Source organism: Ambystoma mexicanum, chromosome 10 (assembly GCF_040938575.1).
Source record: "Ambystoma mexicanum isolate Mex_15411 chromosome 10, UKY_AmexF1_1, whole genome shotgun sequence".
Lineage (NCBI taxonomy): Eukaryota > Metazoa > Chordata > Amphibia > Caudata > Ambystomatidae > Ambystoma > Ambystoma mexicanum.
The window spans coordinates 83,621,347-83,630,531 of record NC_090932.1 but is presented as its reverse complement, the minus strand read 5'-3'; positions in this window follow the sequence as shown (position 1 = coordinate 83,630,531).

Here is a 9,185-nt window from a genome sequence, read left to right as displayed (position 1 = left end):
CCAGACACTAGAACAATATCTACGCTGCATGCTCCAACAAACAGAAAACCCCTGGAAGGACATTCTTTGGATCGCTGAATGCGCTTGCAACAATTCGACTCATTCTGGAACCGGGAAGACTCCTTTTTTCCTATTATATGGACACCATCCTAGAACCTCCAACCGGGATCCTCCCCAAGAAATTGAAGCACCTGCTGTGGATCACTTGCATTCGGAGATCACCTGTGCTTTTAAGGAAGCCACTGCCCATCTGCAAAGAGCTAAAGCTCAATTCAAAAAGGCAGCCGATCGGCACCGTAAAGAGGCCCCTCACTACGCTGTAGGAGATCAAGTCTGGTTATCCACTAAGCACCTGCCTTTAAAAGGACCCTGCACTTTCATCCCGAGATACCTTGGGCCCTACCTCATATCTGCCATAATTAATCCGGTGGCGGCCAAATTGGAATTACCTACGCACATGAAAATACATCCAGTATTCCATGTCTCCTTATTAAAACCAGTACAACCAGAAACCCGATTGACTGAACTCCCAGAACCTGTTTTGGTAGACGGAGAACTCGAATTCGAAGTGAAAAACATCCTAGACTCCAAAATTTCCAGGTCTAAATTATACTATCTGGTTGATTGGAAAGGATACGGTCCCCAGGAAAGGTCTTGGGAACCCTCAGAACATGTCCACGCACCTCGTCTGGTCAAGAGATTCCATCTGAATCACCCCGACAAGCCAAAGCCCCCGGGAAAGACACACTTAGGAGAGGCCTTGAGGGGGGATACTGTCATGATCACTGCTTCCAAGGAGCCAGGATCAGCCCAACGTCCTTGGAAGCAGGCCCCTAACCCTGATCCTAGGCACCAGCCGGTCCCCACAGGGACCTTTTGGACCTTGTCCTGGTGCCGGTGGCACCAGGCTCATCAGAAGCATCGGTCCCGGCACTGGAAGCGCCGGGCTCATCATTGGTGTGAAGGTGCTTGGGTGGACTTACCTGCGGCAGACCATGCTGCTTGCTTACCAGACTCTTAGAAGTCCTCGGTGAACTGGGACTACTTTCTTACCTGGGTGGGGCAGCTCCACTCCCTGGATACAGCACTGGAACTCTTCTGGAAGCAGGAACTCTTTTCTTACCTAGGCGGGGCCGTGGAAGGAGACGCCTCATCACTCCAAGGCTATTTAAACCACACCCGATTGATGAAACGTGCTTCGCGTTATTCTGCATCTGCAGCAGAACGCTCACCGAGTCTGTTCCAGCCTTTCTTCTTTGGATCCTGAACCTGCAAGAATTATACTTACCATTCCTGTACCCGATCAACATCAGCACCTGCAAAAGACCAGAAACAACAGGTTAGCAGAACGAACTTTAACACGCAGTGCTTACTTACCTGATCCATCGGCAGCGGCCGTGTCTCACGCTGCACCTTCGCCTGCAAAGATAAACAGCATTTCCATACTCACCGGCACGCTGTGCATTCCGGCTTCTTCACGCTGCATCTTCACCTGCAAAGATAAACAGCATTATTCTACTTACCGGCACGCTGTGCATTCCGGATTCTTCACGCTGCATCTTCATCTGCAAAGACAACAGCAGTGTTACACTTACCGTCACGCGGCGAATTCCAGATTTCTTCATTCTGTATCGTCGCCTGCAAAGACAAAGAAAGAGACAGTAAGAGCGCTTGCCATACTTATGCAATTCCAGGCGCTTCATTGCCACGCATAAAAAGACTATAAAGACTAAAGGTGTCCAGAAACTTACCGGTCGTGCAGACAACAACGGTACCCATCCTCTGAAGTCAAGAGGCCAACGTTTCAGCAGTGAAGGAACTGGCAACGGTACCCTGCACTAGACGCAGATGGAGAGCCCAGCATTCACCTATCTAAGGTGAGCACGTTGACCTGGGAGGGGGGCTCAACAGACAAGCTGGGAGGAGAAAGAGATAGGGATATTCAACAACCCAGACCTTTAATCCCCATATTATTTCACCTGCAGAAACCTCACCCTTCGAGTTCGACACACAGTGCGGAGAGGTTCGACCCCAGAAGCCAACCGAATCCTGCACATCACGTTTCGTGTTACAGACACCTTCCTGCCAAGACCCACGCCTCCGTGGGAATCAGGTGAGCGTTACACCGTCGATGGGGAGAGTTCTGTCCATGCCTAACATGCTGTATATGAAAAAACACTTGTCCACAGCTATTTCTAATGGCCCCTCGTCCACAACTTCTTTCTCGTTCGTGAAGGAACCCTCGTCCAGGACTAAACAGTTGACAGGAAAAATATAGATGGGAAGAAAATCACTGTCTAATGGCTGTTTGTCCATGACTACTCCACTGAGGATCTATGTGAATTTAACAAAAAACGTTTTAACAAAAAATGTTTTAATAAAATGAAAATACAGAAACAATACCATAAAAAAAATCTATTATATGGGGTTCGCCCCCAAGCCACCTGTTTCTCTATGATTATAACCCAACCCCAACACCCTCCCCACCCGTTTTAATCCCTTACCCCACACCCGTTTTTATAATACACAATTTGGTGTTTTTTTCCGTATTTTCTATTCTGTAAAAAAGTTATTTGTTAACATTTATTTGATGTTATCACTGGATACCCTCTGCTGAGAGTAGAAAATCCTCCATCTCTCCTGTCCACGGAGCACAGTGATGCCCTCCATGCCCGTGCCACATGTCTCAGTGGCTAATGTTAACCCGTTCCCGTCTAGAAATTATTAATCTTCCATGATTAAACTTCCAGACAAATTTACAACAGGAATTCTCTGGCATAGGGGAAGACAAGCCACAGTCTGAGCCCAAGGAGCACAGCCCTCCTTTGCAGTTGCCCTCGGCAGATACTTCAGACCATTTTCAACCCTTGCTAATACAGGTAAGAAAAAGAATCCTGGAGGAATTTCTGGGGAGGTAAAGGGCTCGCTGAGCCAAGAAGCTCAAATCATTCCAACTAGTAGTCACAGAAACATCTACCCACCTTGGGAACGGACGGGCGCTTTACTGCCACAAAGGCAAAGCAGCGCCTCTCTCTGCCACAGTCCATAAGGGCACCTTCATTACTGTCCATGACATATTGGCAAGATCCAGCTGATGGCCCCTACAGGATTTTTTCAGAGCTGGACACGCAGTCAGAAGAGCCTGAAGTTGGGGAAATCCCCCAAGACTCACCCTAACATGATACTGACAAATGTGAGGATAACGTCTTTCAGAAGCAAAAGAGGCCTGACTTCTCGGGAAGCTCTTCACTGCCAGAAAGAAGTCAGTGCTCTATGAGCATAGAGACAAGATAAGGAGGACGGCCATGGCCATACCCATTCTACATACCATATGGGCAGCAGGGGAAAAGATCCTGTTCAATGCAGTTGCCATTCCTTCCACTACAGCCAGGCTGGGAAAGAAATACAAGGCCCCACAAAACCTGACTCAGTATCACTGTGGCAGCTAGGAAGAAACTCGTGAATCCTGCTTTACCACTAACGCCCTGCCTGACAAAGGAGGCAGGAAACTCCAAGCTGTAGGCAGGAACGTTTCGGCTTCTACACCATTCTCTATTAGCACAGCCAATGTTCTCACTATGACAGGACATTGTGGTACAAGAGGTCCACGTTCGTGGAGCACCTTCCAGCCAAATCTCAAAACGAAGCAAGGGCCATCATTAGAGATGGAGAAGTAACATCTCAACACATGACTAAATCAGCGGGGGCGGCCGCAGAGTCTGGATCAGGCAGCTGGCTCATGGAGCAGTCCTCAGGTGGCAAGCATGCATGAAGGCGACCAACTTCAGATCTAAAGTGCAGGCGTAGATCTTCGATATGCCATTCGAAGGCCAAGACCCCTTTGGTAAAAAGGTTGACAATCAGCTGTAAGGAATTAAATCGGACACTGATACAGACAGGGCCATCAGTTCACTGAGAGACAAGGATAGAGAAAGGTGTACCTTTCGTTCCGTTCACAGCGGATAAGGAAGTTTTGTTCCAACAACAAGCCATACTCCACGCAAAGGGCCAGGTCAGCAAATCAGTCTCCTTACAGATACCAGCCATCCTCCAGATACACGACACAGAGGGGCAGGGCATTGGATGCCCCAGAGAAGGGCCCGGATGTCCCAACCAAATGGACGGGAAGCACCATCTATCATGCATGGCAGCTCTGGACCTGTTACTCACTCTTTGCAAGGATCTGGTTATGCCCATCGAACTGCAAAGCCCTTCTATTCGAGATGGAGGCTTTGATACTTTGTCTGAAAAACGACGTTTGCATTACACACGTCATTAGGATCACGTGATTAGGAATTGTCACGTGTGTTCCACCGTACATTCATAAGCAGCGTTGGGACGTCGCTCACTGCTTCTGATTGAACAGTCTTGTAGCTGAAACTTTGATCTGCGTCTCCGCAACTCTTCAGCAACTTCCCCTCTGCATGTTTAGTCCACACGCAAACTCTTGTAGCCGCTTTCAAGAAGAAACGGGCGGCTTTCCTGGTCCGCGTGTATTATTCTACATGCTACCTTCTGTTGCAGTTTTCAAGAAGACCAACGTCCGGCTTTTCCAGCACACGTGAACTCTGGGAGTCCGGGCCGCGTGTACTTTTTTGGCGTGTAAAATTGCACACGGTTTCCTGAACTCTTAACGTGCAGCTTTCCCGGCTGCATGTAAAGTTTGTCGCGTGTAAAATCACACGCGGGTTCTTGAACTCTGAACGTGCAGCTTTCCTGGCTGCGTGTAAGTTTGTCACGTGTAAAACCACACGCGGTTTCCTGAACTCTTAACGTGCAGCTTTCCCGGCTGCGTGTTAAGTTTGTCACATGTAAAATCACACGCGGGTTACTGAACTCTGAACGTGCGGCTTTCCTGGCTGCGTGTAAGTTTGTCGCGTGTAAAACCACACACGGTTGCTTGAACTATTAACGTGTGCCTGTCCTGGCTGCTTGTACTTTTAATTTTGCTGCGTGTAAAACCACACACAAGTTCCTAAATTCTTAACATGCGGCTTCCTGGTTTCTTGCATTGCACATTTATTTCTACACACAAGTTGTGCTACGCTTTGGATTTGAATCATGTCGCCTATGATGAAACAACAGGTGGATTTCTACTTTTCTGTTCTACATGGGAAAGGAAGTACAGATGACAACTGTTAATTTGGAATGGGATTGTGCACTGTACATTGGATGCTATCCTGTGGTGCACCAACCCGGTATCTAGGGTGACCCTCGTGCCGTTCGGGATACGTTTTCCCTTACCAACCTTCCCTCCTTTTCGTTGGTTCTATATTGGATTACTTCAGAGACTAGTTGGCGGAGCCTCCAGTTATCAGCATCTACAGGTTAGTGTGGTTCTAATTGCTGAATTGTTAGTGAGAATTAATGTTGGGATACTTCTTCATTACGCCTTTTTTTTTATCTTAGGCTGACTTCCAATTGTTTTCCCACACCCTTTGCAGTGATTCCTCCCTCTGCCTGTTATATTAGTCAGAGAGTGGTATCATTTGGAAGGTCTATTTTGACTTCACTACTTTCAACCCGTAGCCTCCTCGAGGATCCGGAAGAACCCTACCAATTGTATCCTTTATGGTGTACCTGTATACTTTTACATATGATACGTGGTTGATTTATGACACCATCCCCTGCCACATTGCATCCCGGTGGGAGGGCGGATCAGCCACCACCTGCATCAATGGCAAAAGGTCACATCAGACAAGTAGGTGCTACAAATAATAAAGAAGGACAGATCGTCCAGTTCCTCACACATCCACCAGCCCTATCTCCATATGCATGCAATACACGCCACCTGGCCCAGCTCAAGCTAGAGGTGGACAAATTACTACAAAAAGCCACTATAGAGGCCGTTCTTCACAATGAAGGAGGGAAGGGATTCTATTCATGCCTTTATTCTAGTAAAGAAAAAGGACAGACAGTGGAGCCCGCTCCTAGAGCTGTGCATTTTGATCAAATAGGTAAAGCGTGTAAGGTTCAAAATGACCACACCCCACCGGGGCCTCCCTTAGCTCCAGAGACATCTTCCAGCTACAGTCGACCTAGAGCTTGCGTATTTCCACATACCCATTCATCCAGCGCACAAGCGCTACCTAGGGTTTACACTAGGAGACAAGCATTAGCAGTTTGGGGTGCTTGGGACTACGTTCAGTCTGAAGAATATTCACCAAATGTCTTGCCGCGGTGGCAGCACACCTAACAAGAGCAGGTGTACAAGTCTTTCCATACCTTGACAATTACCTCATCAAAGCAAATTCAAAGTTACGGACAACCAATGCGGTCCATCAGACGAAAGAGACCATCACAAATCTAGTTTTCTCCACCAATCGCAAAATCTCAGTAGTTTCGCTGGTGTAGAACGCCCTCTTCCTAAGGGTAGAATGAGACACCTGCATTCCGCAAATCAGACCTTCATCCAATAGAAGAACAGCTCTTCCAGCTAGTCAATTGGTTCTTAAAAACACGCATGAGCATGGTGTGCCACTACAAATCCCTACTGGGCATGTTGCCATCATGGATATGGCTGGTTCCTACTTGCAGGTTGAAAATGAGACCAATCCATTGTGTCTGGAGTCCTCTGATCATAACATATAAAAATGGTGATAAAAAAGGCGCACACACACCGGGCAAATAACCCTGTTTATTACAGCTGGGCACGCACAAATCAAACAGAACAGTGGACTGGAACTAATTGATGAGAGCTGCCATCTGGGCATGCAGCGAACATTCATTTTATACTTCGAAATAAAATGGTTAAGGCATTAGAAACAGTTGCCGCTCTAATGTTCATATTTTCCAACATTCTCATTGGCTAAACTACATCATATCCTTAGCGCTAAGCGTATGTTAGTGGAACATGATTGGAGCAAATAGGTCAACAATATCCCAAAGCTTCACCTCCTCATGTGGCACAACATCACTTTCCACACCTCCCAGAGGGCAATTTGCAATGAGTAAAATAAAATTTGTGCTGACCGCTGGTCCGCACCATTGCAGAAGAAACATCAGACACCCTGCTTCCCGTGGGAAGGGAGACATTCACACTGTACCTGCTGGATAACAGCCTTCGCAGACATTGTGCTGGATACTCTGAAGGCTGGTCACCTCCCAGGGACACAGTAACTTACCGTCTGATTGGTCCTCCGAGGAACGCCACCCTGTGCAGTTTCCCAATTTCCACATCCACCTGCCGAAGGCGTTTGTAGCTATGTGAACGGTTCTATGGCTCAAGTCCACATCCCCTCTACATCTGAGTGCTCATGGGATTGGCTTGCTGCCCCATCATTGCATCACCCAGTGCTGTCTCAGCTGCTCCGGTCTGCTTGTGATGCGGAGACAGACCTTTGTCTCCCTCCTCTCTAATCCACGGTGTGTTGATCATGTGCTAAGGGCAGATTTTCCCAGATGATGCCCAACCTGCGGGCATCCCTGCTAAGTGCGTTTACCCGGGTTTTTTCCCTATCTCTGTACATACATTCCCTGGGCCGATGGCATGCACAGTGCGGCCCTATCCGTGCATTTCCCTGTGAGGCCCTCATTCATGGTATTTCTATAGATCTTTTGAGTGCTCGTCTTTTCCCCCTCTAGCAGGTGCCCCATCACCTCTTGCTTATTCCCGTAGGTGGTAGGTATGTCCCCCTATCTGGCGCTGAATTAGCACCTTTTTTTTTTTAAAACTTGAATTTTATTAATTTTAACATTGGATGCAAACTTACAGGTGGGTACATGTTATGCAATGAGAATTGTTTCATGAGGGTATTCCAGTCCACCTTAACGAAATTTGTTAACATTATTGTTCATTAACCCAAAAAGGAAGTAGGAAAAAAGAAAACAGAGGGAAAGGAGAAAGAAAAAGTAGAAACTCCCCACCCCCTCCCCCCTCCCACCCTCCCAAATTTCGAGTCCACTTCCTTCGAGGCATTGCCATTCTGAGTAGTAGTTGGCTGCGTGACGTTCAAGATTAATCATCTTAAACACGTAGATCCCTATTGTGGTCTGTGATAGGCAAGGGTTATTGACAGTGGGCCTTTCGGTTTTCTGCCAGCGATGGCGCGGGATAGGTGCTAGTTTTCTTGCTGTGTTGGGTCATCCGTTACTGAACGTGTGATGTACTGTACAGTGAAGTCATACCAGGCCTCTTCTTGTTGTGCTGCTTTGTCGTGTAGTATTGCCGTTATTTTTTCCATTATGTAGATGTTTGTGGCGATCTGTATCCAGTCCTTTTCATTGGGGAGGCGTGGGGCTTTCCATTTTATCACGAGGGCTGCTCTCGCTGCGAGTAACAGGGAGGATGTTAAACCTTTTACCCTGACCATTTCGTCATCTTCTTCTTCAAGGCCAAAGAGAATCAGGAGGGGTGACATTTCCCTCTCTATGCCGTCCATATGTTTGATCCATCCCAGGACTTCCTGCCAGTAAATGCAGACTTTGGGGCAGGCCCACCACATATGCCAGTAGTCGGCGTTCATACCGCATTGGCGCCAGCATCTCGGGCTGGAGGTCTGGAACATTTTGGACAACCTGTATGGATCGTACTGCCATCTGTAGAGTAATTTTATGGCGTGCAGTTTATACTGGGCCGCGATTGATATCGTAGATGGTGTCTCACAAATTTTGTCCCAGGCCTTCTGATCAAACTCTCTGGCAAAGTCTCGCTCCCATCTCGCTTTAAGACGGTGGTTTGGTGCGTCATCTTTTGTAATTAGAGCCCTGTACATTTGCGCTATGAGGCCTTTGGAGGCGGTAGTGGTATCTAAGATCGTCTCAAAGGGCGTGAGCTCTCTCTGTGTGGTGGCCTTCCACTCCTTTCTGGATATGACTCCTTTCAATCGCAGGTACAGGAAGACTGGTATCGGGTGGATTTGGAGGGCTTCTTCCAGTTCCCTTATTGAGATGAATTTCCCTTTTCTCCACAGCTGACTGACTCTCTCGAGACCGGCATCAAATCAAGCTTGGTATCTAGCGTGTTCCGGGATTTCTTCTCTGATCCCGGGGGACCAGAGATGGCTCAGTGGCGAGGGCCACGTGGTTACTCCTAACATTGCATTCGCCTTCCTCCATATGTCCCAGAGTGTGCTCAGTATCGGGTGGGTGCGCAATTTTCTCGATAATTTGTTTCTGGGGACCCATAACCATTCTGCTAGCGTTACGTTGAAGAGAATGTTATTGTCCAGTTGGACCCATTGGAG